The sequence below is a fragment of the Solanum dulcamara genome, chromosome 11 (assembly GCF_947179165.1).
Source record: "Solanum dulcamara chromosome 11, daSolDulc1.2, whole genome shotgun sequence".
Classification (NCBI taxonomy): domain Eukaryota; kingdom Viridiplantae; phylum Streptophyta; class Magnoliopsida; order Solanales; family Solanaceae; genus Solanum; species Solanum dulcamara.
The window spans coordinates 5,122,913-5,137,190 of record NC_077247.1 but is presented as its reverse complement, the minus strand read 5'-3'; the positions used below and the strand labels follow the sequence as shown (position 1 = coordinate 5,137,190).

The 14,278-nt window shown below is 37.4% G+C and overlaps 1 pseudogene; it reads right to left on the bottom strand.

The window, feature by feature from the left end:
* Nucleotides 1-11,371: 11,371 nt before the first annotated feature.
* LOC129875354 (5S ribosomal RNA) lies at nt 11,372-11,491 on the bottom strand (annotated as a pseudogene).
* Nucleotides 11,492-14,278: the final 2,787 nt, after the last annotated feature.

Sequence of the window (14,278 nt, the reverse complement as noted above, 5' to 3'; positions counted from 1 at the left end):
ATGTCTTCTATGTAGTTGATTTATAATTATTTTTAGTTAGCATGTGTTAGAATCAATTAGATTAATGAAAAAAAATGAAATTTTTTTGTCTTGCTTAAAGTGTAGAGACATCTTATAAAAAAAAAATCTCAATTTCGTTCATGACTTTTTTTTAGTAGTTTTGTTTGACCATATAGATTCTCATATTTTTAATTTCTTCTTTATCATGATTTAAATAATAAATATATACTTAAGTTATCATTGAGTTAGAATTTTCATTTTTTCATGGCTTAATTGATGTAAATCTTGCTTTAAAATTTGAGTTAGTTTACTATATAGGTTAATTTCATGTTCTTTAGTTATTTGAATATATATATTTTCTACATGTATGCATGTTGTTAGTCACTATATTGATGTAAATCTTGCTTTAAAATTTGAGTTAGTTTAATGTATATGTTGATTTCATGTTCTTTAGTTATTTGAATATATTTCTATATATATATATATATATATATATATATATATATATTATTATTATTTTTTTATTTTTATTTTGACATGTATGCATGTTGTTAGTCACTATGTTACTTTATATGCACTTCTAGTTGCATTCTCCAAATTGACATAGAAAGATAATCTTCAATTTATTGTCTTAAAATATTATGTTATATTTCTTTGTTCAATTTAAAATGAATAGTTGCTTATATGATTTTATTTTGGTGCATGTGACACCATTCGAGTTCATCTTTGGACTAAATCCTCGCATATCATTGAATTTTGAGTCAACTTTACCCTTGTTCGAATTTTGAAAGCTGATATGCAGATGTAAAGGAGGTTTACTATAGGTTCCGGAGGAAGAAAATAGGCTGATATACAATCTATATACAGGAGATACAGAAAAAGGATGACTGTATATATTGATATACATTTATATATAATCATGATATACAGAAACGAAATGGGCCAAAGGCCCAAAATACAGGTGGCCCAATATCTTAGTCCAGGTGTACAGAAACTAAGTATTGGGCCAGATTTTTATTTTGTTTATATTGTTATTCTATTTATTTGGGTTGTAATAATTTAATTTATTTATGGTTGTGTATACTTGCTTAGATGTTAATTTTTAGTTTGGTTTGACTTAATCGAACTCCCCTTAAAAGAGAAACCATTTTTGTGTTAATTTGCTCTAAAAATGACTTTGTTCAAGTATTTTTCTTTTAGTTAGACATTAAAAAAAATAGAGTTTTCTTTCAAATTATCTTAAAGTTTTTTTTATAAGTTGATATTCTTTCAAATCAATTGAGTTTAAAGTGTCTTTCTCTAAAAAAAATAATAATTCTAAATAGCTCAAATGATTTTTCTTATGTAATCAAAGTCTTAATCATCTTTAATTTTGCTAAAATACATTAGATCTACCACTTCTCTTTAAATATATTTAAAATCCATTTACTCAGTCATTTAATAGAATATATTTTCTTAATAAATTATCTCAAATATCTCAAGTTGATTTACTATTCAAATAAATATATTTATCTTTACTACTTACAAGTAATTTTTTTTTAAAAGTTAGTCAAATAATTTTCAAATCGTCGGATAACCGCGCGTTAACAGCCACTTTTAATGCTTAACACCTTCTCAAAGTGGAAATAAGAACCTCGTACCTTTTTCTCTGAATTTTTAAGACTTAAATCTGTTAGGGTCTTTTAAATTAAGTTTTCTTAATTTCTTTAAAAAATTAAGTGGCGACTCTTTTTTTACTAAAATTGATTTTTTCTTATAAAGATGAAATTAATTTTGCACTTTGTCTATTTTTCGACATAACACTCTTAATGACTACACCGTTACTCGGGTCCTCAAATAAAAGCTTAACTTTCTTATTCTGTCGAGTCTCCGATAATGATTTGAATTGCATATAGTTACTCACTACTCCACTCGTGTATACTGTAATACTTCTTCTCCGAGTCCTGGGCTAGTTGTCAAATTTATGCAATTCACTGCATTGTTCACTGAGTCCCTTGCTAGAGGGCCGGCATCCATATGTATATTTATGATGATGATGTGTTGTAATAAGGTGACGATGGCCTGGGGCCTGATACAAATACTATGATGATGTGTTGTAATAAGATGACGATGGCACGGGGTCTGATACTGATACTATGATGATGTGTTGTAATAAGGTGATGATGGCATGGGAGCTGATATTGATATTACATATATGATTAACCGGACCTTGACGGGGCTGGCTATATTGAAAATTTGAGCATGCATGTTTTTCTGATTCACAAAATACAGGTACATGTTTCTGATTTAATAAATTGTTCTCCTGCTTCTCTATTTCGGATATACCTCCAATTGTATTATGTTACATTTTACATACTCCGTACATATGTCATACTGAACCCCTTTCTTCGGGGGGCTGCGTTACATGCCCGCAGGTACAGGTACAGGTTTTAAGAGTCTGTCAGCTTTGGATTCCATGCAGCTCAGCTGGAAGAGGCTCCACTATATAGGGGCCTAGTTTTTGATACTTTCCACTGATGTATAAAATTGTTGTATCTATTCAGAGGTACGGCGGGGGCCCTGTCCCGCCATTTGTTGTCATTAATATTTTGAGAGGTCTGCAAACATGTTTATGTGGGGTATGTATGTCAGTTTGATTCAGCTGGGTCTACATGATATATCATATATGTTATTACGTAATGGAAGCCTTGTCGGCTTGCTTGCCCTTTGATGTTGTCCTACAAACAAAAAGGGCTACAGGTTTATGAAAGTGTTATCGCCCAGTGGGGCTTTGTTACATGATATTGCCTTATTTACAGTTCAATATGACTACAACTGATAGATATGTGTATGGGGGGTCCAGGTCAGACCCCAGTCGCGACCTACGGGATTGGGTCGTGATAATAACTTTAAAGGAATTTGACATATAAGCTCCCCTATCCTCTATTCACTTTGCGTTCTCTTAATTTTCTACCACAGGAGGCTTTCTATTCCTTTTTCTTTAGTTATTTATCTATCGCAACATCATTTGCGACTAACTCTATAACCAACATTTTGGCTTTTGGTCTAGCATGCATTCATTATCCTTCGTAATGTCTCTTAAGTTGGTCGATATCCTTTCATGGTTACATTCTTTTATTTTATACGCAGCCGCTTTCTAGTGTTATGTTGTTCAGGGTCTCGTCACAAACTTCTTAACGCTGCCTTATGTAGCATTCTGGCTTCCATCCAATTATTGGTAGCTTTTGGACCTTTCTAACTTGGTTCAGCAAGATATATTATTGAAGTTTAAACGTCTATCTCAAATATATTGCCATATCAATTTCCTCCTCCTACTTTTGCCCTTTTTCTCATTAACTTCCCCCCTTTAGAGGGTACTCGTACTTTCATCTGCTTGTACCTTGCTCTATGTCTCTTTGTCTAGTCTCAATTTGGCCCAATCTCTTCCTCCAATCTACTTGGTACTGCATCATGTCTCCATCTATCTGCATAATTTATAATCGGACTATCCGCGTACGGAGCCTTGGCTAAATTACGAAGCGACAAGAACCTTTCCATAATTAATGTTTGTCTTGTCTACTAATTGGTACTTGAATAATGCGACCTAAGGAATAACTCATCCAAGGCCACCTTCTACTTTTCCTTTTCCCAGAGTTACTTCGCACCTGTAGTCGTTCCAACTCTAATTAAGCAGTGCTAGTATTTCGACAATAACTATTTAGGGTTTTCTTGAAGTAGTAGCTTTATCCCAACCTATATCCTTCGCTTCTCGGGGCGAATAGAAGTTGCGTCATTTATTCCTTAAGTTTTCCATCATCGTCCCTTAAGGGTTCCACTATTTTTGGGACGACGTTATGTACACGCATCATTTTTTGTATCTTAAGCCCCATGCTCTTACTGCGTTCTCAACGCAGGCCTTTAACTTAGTCAATACATACTAAGTGTATCTTACTAGTGGTTCCACTTTATCCCTGCATACTCGTATCACACTGTTTAATTCATACTTACATATCCCCCTTTTAATTCGTATTCTTGTTCAGTTCCTAACATCTCTTTGAGGTACTTCTATTAGAAGTTCTTTTCCCAATTAGTTGGTGGAGAACTATAAAATATTAACGTAAACCAATTTTCAATCATTGTTGGAAGAAACCAAAACCTCTTAAACATCACGGTACTTTATTTTTAATACTTGCCCAACCTGGTCTCCTTCCAAATTTATCCTCAAGTTATGAACAACTCGTCTAATTTATGATAGGAATTGAGGGCTTGGGACTTTCCAAAAGAGTGAGGCTCAATTACTAGACACCTTACCCTTCAACCTGAGCTTCTCTTTTTTTTCCTACAACACAATTATGGTTGGAGATACTGCGGTCTGAGCTGTACTGCTTAGACAGACTTTTGTTTTTTCGAAATAAATTTCCCCAAGTAAAGAGGGTGTCCCTTATCGATGACATGAAGAGTATCTCTTACAGCTTTTATTTAGCATCCTATAGGTACTCAGTATCAATTTCCAAGATATGTTATAAACTATGTTTTATTCCCTTCTTCTTGTATTGGGAAAATTTCGGCAGAGTTTCCTTTACACTTTTTACTATCCCAAAACCTGCACGCAGAAAATACCAACAATGCCTCAGAGGGTCAACAATACATATCATATCACAGCCACACAGGGCTTTCAATGTCATCTCATATCGCAGCCACACAGGGCTTTCAACATCAACAATAATATAAAAATCCCGGACTTACCTCTTATGTCCAACTTCAAACTACATTTGTTCCACTTCCTGTCTGCTTTCCTTTCAGGTTTCAACTTTACATTTCAATAGTACTTCAATACCTTACCCGACGGATATCTTTTGTGGCTTTACTTTACTTACCTGCATGCTTTGTAACTTTCCATGTCGTCAATTACTCCCTTCTGTTGGTGTCGTCCTTCTATTAATATCCAAGGTTAGTATAAGGAATTTTCCTATTACTCGGATCTAAAGCACGATCTTAGATGTGAAAGAAAAGTAACATCCTAAATGTCTTGTAGCTTCCTATTTATGAATGTGGCATGCAACACATCAATAATCAAGGCTCTACTAGACACGGTCTGCAGATAATCCAAGGACGAACTACTTTGATACCACTTCTATCATGACCCAACCTCGTAGACCGCGACAGGGGTCCGACCTAGACCCCCGTATACCTAACTATCAGCTATGGTCAAATTGAACTGTAAATAAAATAATATCATGTAACAGAGCTCTATTGGGCGATAACATCTTCATAAACTTGTAGCCCTTTTCATTTGTATCACAACATGAAAAGGCACGCAAGCCGACAAGGCTGCCATAACATAATAACATATATCATATATCATGCAAACCTAGCTCAATTAAACTGACATACACAACCCACATATACATGTCTGCAGACCTCTAAAAATATAAATGACAATATATGGCGGGACAGGGCCCCCACCGTACCCCTAAATAGGATAAAAAAATTTATACATCAGTAGACAATATCAAAAACTAGGCCCTCATACAATGGAGACTCTTCCAGTTGAGCTGCATGGAATCCTAAGCTGACGGACTCCCAAAACCTGTATCTGTACCTGCGGGCATGAACACAGCCCCCCAAAAAAGGGGGTCAATACGACATATGTACTGAGCATGTAAAACGTAACAGAATACACTAGAGGTATATTCGAAATATAGAAGCAGGGGAACAAATTATCAAATAGAAGACATGTACGTGTACTCTATGAATCACAAAGGCATGCATTCTCAATTTATACAATATAGCAGGCCCTTTTAGGGGTCCGGTGAATCATATCTACAGGACCATCATTGGCCCGACGCCACCACCACCTTATTAAAACACATCATCATATATATACATACATACCCGACCCTCTAGTGAGGGGCTCGGTGAACAATGTAGTGAATTGTGCACGATAACGTACCCGGCCCGGGACTCAGTGAAAGAAGGGTTACAGTATATATGAGTTGAGTAGTGAGTAACTATATGTAATTTAAATCATTATCAGAGACTCGACAAAATAAGAAAGTTAAGCTTTTGTTTGAGGAACCGAGTAACGGTGTAGTCATCTCGAGTATCCTCTAAATGCCATTATGGGCTGTCTCAAAAGTAATCTTGGGGACCCTAGACATGTATTAGCATAGGGCCAAATCATTTATGGAATCAAAACACTTAATCTCGTATAGTCTTTAAGACTTGGAGCCTGTACATTTGGTACCTCTTTAACATATAAAAGTTTCCAGGGAAATAGTTTGACTACTGCAGGAGTTCAATATTCAGAAGTAAATAAGAGATGTTTAAGAATGGTGTTACCCCAAATCTCAGATCATATTCAACTTACACGAAGATAAAGACATGCCCAAAAGCTTTATGTAGTCTGTACTTTCCTTCAGGTGATCTGCATATACATATTTCGTACCCGGCCCATTATGGGGCTCGGTGAATCACAATGGCATCATAATCTCATTTTCGTACCAAATACATATCAAGGGAAATGAGAGATAGTTGTACATACTGATACCAAAACATGCCAAGAGAAAGATTTACATACCTCGTATGAGTTCCTCTTCGTCACGTTCGCCTCGTCGTCCTTTGAACCTATTCAACATGGAAGTAATACGAATATAAACCACTCTTGACTTTCCACCACCTTCAGTTTCACCTTAGTATTAATGGAATCTATTTCCTTGTTTGTTTCCTCGACTAGTTCTTTAGTAAGTTAAGGCGATAACGAAAATTGGGCAGCACCTCCCCTATAACGTGCCCTATCCAAATTTCCAATCACACCCCTAATAACTACAGCCAACCAACAAAAACAAACTGCAACAAGTATCCCAGAAATTCACACCAACATTACACAATACAAACTCCAAACGACTTGTTCAAAAATACGATATCCACAATAACGTGTCTAGCCTTTATTTTGTAACACCTTTATTTATACGAAATGAGGGGTCATGTGGTTGCCAACAGCAGCACCTTAAACCTATTTAGAACATATTTAGGCCCTGGAACAACACACCACACCCCTGCAGCAACAACTCACAAGAACAACACTTTACTTCGACGATAATTCAACTATAACGACTACAATTTGGGTTGTCTCCAACGCCAAGCATTCCTATAACATTTTTACATTTCCAGCCACACATAAGGCATATAATACACTCCATAACAACACCATAAAGTCCACATTAAAAGGAGAAACCTTACCTTACCCGAAATAGGCCACAATCTGCCAAGACGCGCCTCGGAACTTCTCTAGACGCGCTGAAATTGGGCGGACTGTTTGTATGACTTCCTCGCTGCCCCAAATTGGAATTCCTTTTTATTAAACATCATTATATAACCGCGGGATACCATAATTAATTAATTCACGGAACGAAAGTCGGGGCTTACCTCCAAAGGGCCAAACCCGTAGCCCCTCTCATCTTGCGTCCAACGTTTTTCCTCTTGTTTCTTTCACTTTGCCAGTCTTAAAGATGAAGATATGGTTCCGTAGATGTCGTAAAATACATATATACATCTTCATGGGGTTGAGGAATACCGTAAATAATTAATTCACGGAGAAAAATTGAGGAACTCACCTTTAATTTTCCAAACCCATGGTTGCCTTTCATTTTTCCTTCTCCACATTTTTCTCTCTATGATTTGGCTGATTTTTTGGATAATGAACAAGTGAAGAGTCACATAGTACATATATATATGAGGTGACACATGTCATCCATTAAGGGTGACATGTGTCAAGCCATTATTGGTCCACCTCAACCATGCAGCCAATAGGGTGCTGCCACGTGGCAGTGGGGTCCACCTCCCCCAACCAGGTGGGTCACCTTCTACCACGTGGCACTTCCCTAGGCTTCCACGTGGCACCTCCTCTTGCTGCCATGTGTCATCTTCTCCTCTCCCCCATGGGTTCGTAATCTCGTCTTGTTTTAAGAGCCGGTGTAATCTGTACTACACAAGCTTGGTACGTACTCCAATAGTTTAAGTATGTAAGACTTCCAAGTTAGTAGCTTATGTGGGTAAATCGAGTCCTACGACTCATCACTTGGCCTCTAATTCCTTCCGGATTCTTATGGCTCTATTTCAATCCTTCCCTACTATGGAGTATCACATTCTTCTTTCTTTAAAGTTGGTTGATCTGTGTGGATAGTAGGGGTCTCCTAGCCATCTTTAAAAAGATTAAAAACACGTTTCAAGGTTCACAAGTGACGGGTGTAACACTCCATTATATTGGAACCTAGGTTTTTGGTATTGACCACTGATGTATAAAATTGTTTTGTCTGTTCAGGGTACAGAGGGGCCCTTGTCCCGCCATATATTATCGTTATTATTTTAGAGGTCTGTAGACATGTATATGTAAGTTGTGTATGTCAGTTTGATTCAGTTGGGTCTACATGATGTATGATATATGTTATTATGTTATGGCAGTCTTATCGGCTTGCGTGCCCTATCATGAGGTGATACAAATAAAAGAGGCTACAGGTTTATAAAAATGTTATCGCTCAATAGGGCTCTATTGCATGGCATTGTGTTGTTTGTAGTCTGGTTTGACTACACTTGATTTATATACATTGCATGTCTATAGTTTGACTTGACCACAGATGATAGATATATATACAGGGGTCCAGGTCGGAACCCAGTCGCGGCCTATGGGTTTGGGTCGTGACAGAAATGGTATTAGAGCAGTTAGTCCTTGGATTGTCTGCATACCGTATCTAATAGAGTCTTGATTATCGATGTGTTGCATGCCACATCCATAAACATGAAACTATAGGATATTTAGGATGTTACTTTTCTTTCACATCTGAGATCGTGCTTTAGATTCGAGTCATAGGAAAATTCCTTATACTAACCTTGGATCTTAATAGAAGGATGACACCAATAGAAGGAAGTAATTGATGACATGGAAAGTTACGAACACGCAGGTAAGTAAAGTAAAGGCATGAAAGATATCTATTGTGTACAGTATTTACATGTGATTGAAATGTAAAGTCGAAAACTAAAGGGAAAAGTAGATTGGAAAATGCAACAGATGCAGTTTGAAATTGGACATATGAGGTAAGTCCAGTATTTATATATTATTGTTGATGTTGAAAGCCTTGTGTGGCTACGATATGAGATGATATTGAGAGCCCTGTATGGATATAATATAATATGAATATATATATATGTATTGGCCCTGTGAGGCATTATTAGTATTTTCTGCGTACAGGTTGTGGGCTAGTAAGAAGTGTAGAGGAAACTCTGCCGAAATTTTCCCAAAACAAGAAAAAGGGAATAAAACATAGCTTTATAACATGTCTTGGAAATGGATATCGAGTACCCATATTATTCCAAATTAAAGCTGTAAGAGGTACTCTTCATGTCGTCAATAAGGGATACCCTTTTTACTTGGGGAAGTTTATTTCAGAGAAACAAAAGTCTATCTAAGCAATATAGTTTAGAAAATAGTATCTCTAGCCATAATTGTGCTGTAGAAAAACACAGAAGTTCAGGTTGAAGGGTAAGATGTCTAGTAATTGAGCTTCAATCATTTTGAAATTACCAAGCCCCCAACTCCTAATTGTAAATTAGATAAGTTGTTCATAAATCGAGGATAAACTCAAAAGAAGACAAGGTAGGTCAAGTATTAAAAGAAGTACTGTGATGTTTAAGAGATTCTAGTTTCTTCCAACAATGGTTTGAAAATGGTTTACGACAATAGTTTAAAGTCCTCCACTGACTAATTGGGGAAAGAGCTTCGAATAGAAGCACCTCAAAGAGATGTTAGGAACTGAATATGAGTACGAACTAAAAGGGGGATATGTAAGTAGGAATTGAACGGTGTGATATAATTATACAAGGATAAAGTATGACCACTAGTAAGGCGTACTTGGTATACGTTGACTAATTTAAAAGCTTGTGTTGGGTACACAGTAAGGGTAAGGGCTATAAGGTATAAATGAGTAATGCGCGTACATAACGTCACCCCAAAAATAACAGAACTCTTAAGAGACAAAGACGACAAACTTAAGGAATAAATGGCGCAACTTCCATTCATCCCAAGAAACAAAGGATATAGGTTGGGAAAGAAACTACTCCAAGAGAACCTTGTCCAATGAATACCGAAATACAAATGTTGCCTAATTAATAGAAAGTTTGGAACAGCTACAACTGTATATTAATTTTTTATAAAAATAAGTAGAATGTGGCCTCGGACGGGTTGTTCCATGGATCCCATTACTCAAGTACAAATTAATAGATGAGTTGTCGCACTATCTGTAGGAAGGCTCCTGTCGCCTCGTGATTTAGCCAAGGTTCCGTACATGGATAATCATGTTGGCCAAAAAAATATAGAAAAGATGGGGACATGATACAGTACCAAGTAAACTGGGGAAGGAGACTGGAAGAATTTGAAATTGGGCATAGAGACATAGAGTAAGGTATAAGAGTATAAAGGTATAAGTACCCTCTAAAGGAGGGAAGCAAGTGAGAAAACTGCAACAGGTAAGATTGAGGCAATTGATATGGCAACATATTTTATATGGATGCTTAAACTTCAATAAGATCCGTTGTTGAACCAAGTTCGGAAGATCTGGAAGTCCTCAATAATTGGATAGAAGTTAGAATTCTATGCAAGATAGTGTTAAGAAGTTTTCAACAAAACCTTGAGTGATGTAACGCTAGAAGGTAAATGCGTATGAAAAGAAAAGGGTATAGCAATAAAAGGATATCGAATAACTCAAGAGACACTACAAAGGATAATGACATCATGCTAGGTCAAAATCCAAGATGTTGGCCATATAGTTGGTCGTAAATGATGTTGCGGTAGATAAATAACCAAGGAAAAAGGGAACACGAAACCTTCTATGATAGGGGATGAGAAGAGCAAAGAGTGCATATGGAAAAAGACAGAGTGCATAAGGAAAAAGACAGAAGTATAGCAAGATGGGACAAGCAAGTTTCAATATGAGCAAGATGTGTACAGTAGAATAAACCAAGAGACGGAAGGACTACGTCTACCTCCTACAGGTTGCATCAGAATGGTCGTACAACCTACGAATATAGATATATAAATATCAGGTTAAGTGAGTAATTATAGGATAAAAGATGTAGGGGCTCAATAATGACAATACCGTTATGATATTTTGAATACCCTACCGAGAGATACGAGGATAAGTTAAGCAGAACTATAGGAATAGAATTAGTCCTACGGACAAAGTATAACATGACCACGGTTGGACCAAAGATCTACCCCTATACTGGTTGCAAGATAACAAAGGAAAGGGCAAGGAAAAACATGAAGACTAGTGAGACGACGCTTAGGTAAATCATGGGTTAAGTTGAGTGCCCCGTACGTTATTGTAAGGATTACAATGAAGCGCGACACGAGGACTTCCTAAGAAGGTCACCCATCCCAGTATTACTCTCGCTCAAGCACGCTTAACTTCTAAATTCTGGTGGAACTTAGAGCATTAGTGCTGGTATGATTGCGCGAGATGGAAGAATCTGAACTAGCGACGGAGAAATGAAATTAGATAATGTACCTGGAGTACTATAAGTTACGTTGAGGGTATTGTAAAAAGGACTTAAGCAAGACAATAAGGATTAGCTAATTGCTAACTTACGGCGCACTTGAATGCCGCAGTTCTTCAACATAGTACCAATTAAGGGTAGGCAAACCATGGAATGGCTATAAGGGCCACTGGGCAATGGAATTTCCACACCACTTGGCAGCCAACTCTAAGGGGCTAGAGAAAAAAAAACCCAACAGGGTAGGGTGCTAGTTAAAGTTTTGAAAAGAGTCAAGAAGGACTATACGAGGCTAAGGATTCCCAAATTATCAACATCATTATGGACCTACTTTATACTCTGCGAGAGTAGGGTACTATACGGGTTATTGTGAGTAGGCTAATGAATCAGCCTATTTGCTTTTAATCAAGACCACCTATGCAGCTGAAACTAGGTGAAGTAATAGGTCAAGGAGGTAGTAAGACTTCAGGAGGTTTCCCCAGTTATTATCTTAGATAGAGGGACTTCAATTATAATTAATGTTTGGAGATCAGTCCAAGAAGATATTAGAAGCACAAACAGGTCTTCGTATCACATTTTTCCCTTGAGCTACTGAACAGACTGAGCATACTATCAAATGCTAGAAGATATATTGCGAGCTTATATGGTTAGCTTTAAGAGTAACTGGGACGATCGTCCACCACTTATTGAGTTTGCCTACAAGAATGGCTACCATTCCAGTATCTAGATGGCCCTGTACAAGACATTGTATGGTAGAGTGTGCAAGTCCCCCTATTGGGGAAAAGACTAAAAGGCCCTGACATGATTGGGCAAGCTATTGGTTAGTAGCTTAGAGTCGGCCGAAGTGATATGTAGATAATCAACATCGACAGTCAGAGTTCACACTAATGGTTAAGTGTTAGTTACAAGGTCACCGAGGAAGATAGTAATAAGATTTGGCGAGAAAAGAAAACTTAGCCAAAAATACATCGAACCTTATCAAGTTACTTGTAAGATGGGAAAAGTTGCTTGTAAGTTGAACTTACCACTTGATTACGAAACTATACGCCCAATACGTTTGATATAGATACTTCACAATGTACTGGTGATCCACCCAGAGTGTGTCCCATAGATGATGTACACGAAATTGAATCCTGCAAGGAACAACCTATAACCATCTTAGAACGGCAAATTAGAAGGTTGCGAATAAGGACGTGACTTCCGTCAAAGTATTGTAGCAAAACAAAAACCAGAAAGAGGATGACTTGGGAAGTTGAAGAGAACATGAAACATAAGTATTAGCACCTATTCCCGATGTCTATAGGTAACCCCAACTCCTAAAACTCGTATATTAAGTACTTAGATGGGAGTATGTGTTATGGAAATAGCAAAGAATCTCCCTATACTCTGTATAAAGTTCTAAGGGAAGTATTATTTAACATTCGAAGACGAATGTTCTAAAGGGGGGAAAGATGTTACACCCCGCACTTTTAAATGTTGAAACGTATTCCTAGTCTTCTTGAAAGTGGCAATGAGACCCCTACTATCCAGACACTATCAAACAACTCTAAGGAGGGGAGAATGTGATACACCGTAGTAGAGAAGGTTGGAAATAGAGACATAAGAATCCGGAAGGAATTAGAGGCCAAGTAATGAGTCGTAGGACTTGATTTACCTATGGAAGATACTAACTTAGAAGTCTTACATACTTGAGCTACTTGAGGACATACATGGCTTACGTGGTAAGGATTACACGGGCTCTTAAAATAAGACGAGATTACGAACCCACGAGGAGGAGGAGAAGATGACACGTGGCAGACAATGAAGGCGTGATACATGGCAGCACCTCAAGCAAGTAGGTGACCCACTTTCTTGAGGTCAAGTAGGTGACCCATCATCTTGGAGGAGGTGGACCCCACTACCACGTGGCAGCCCCACCTTGCTTGCATGGACATGGTGGCCCAATAGGGGCTGGACACGTGTCCCCTTTAGGGGATGACATATGTCACCTCTTGGGACAACCCATATATGTGTATATGAAACTTATAAAGCAGTTCCTACACTTAAAACGCAGCCAAAGATCAAGAAAACAAACCCTAATTGTAGAGAGAAAAACGTGATGGCTTGAGAGAAAAATAAGGTAAGTCCCGATTTCATTTTGTAAATTAATTATCTAGAGTATACCACGATGATATGGAGGTATTAGTAGTATAAAATCATGGCTTGGTTCAGCACAAAATGGACAGCAAGCATCCACGGCGTTTAAATCGCACTAGAGAAGTTCTGAGGCGCAATTTTGGTGAGTTTTGACGATTTCGGGTAGGGTAAGGTCTTATATTCTAATTTGAAGTTTATGGTGTTTTATAGGGTGTATTACACACCTTATAGTCTGCTGGAAGTTTAATAAAAATTGTGGAAATGTTCGACGTTCGAAATAAACTAAATTGGAATTGTTATAGTTAAATTGTAGTCGAAATGAGGCATTGTACGTGTGGGGGATGATGCTGGTCGTGTGGTGGTGTGATACAGGTCCTAAAAGTTTCCTAAAGGAGGTGGGGTATCTGATGGGTGAATCCACACAACCCCCCGCTTCGTACGGTTAAAGGTTTTGCAAAACGGAAACTAAAAACCTTATTTTAATATCGTAGTTTCGAGCGAGTCGTTTGGAGTTTATGTTGTATATTTTTTATGTGAATTTCTTAAACATATGCTTCAGGTTGTTGTTGTTGGTTGGATTTAGGTATTTGGAGTGAAATTGGAAATTCGGATAGGC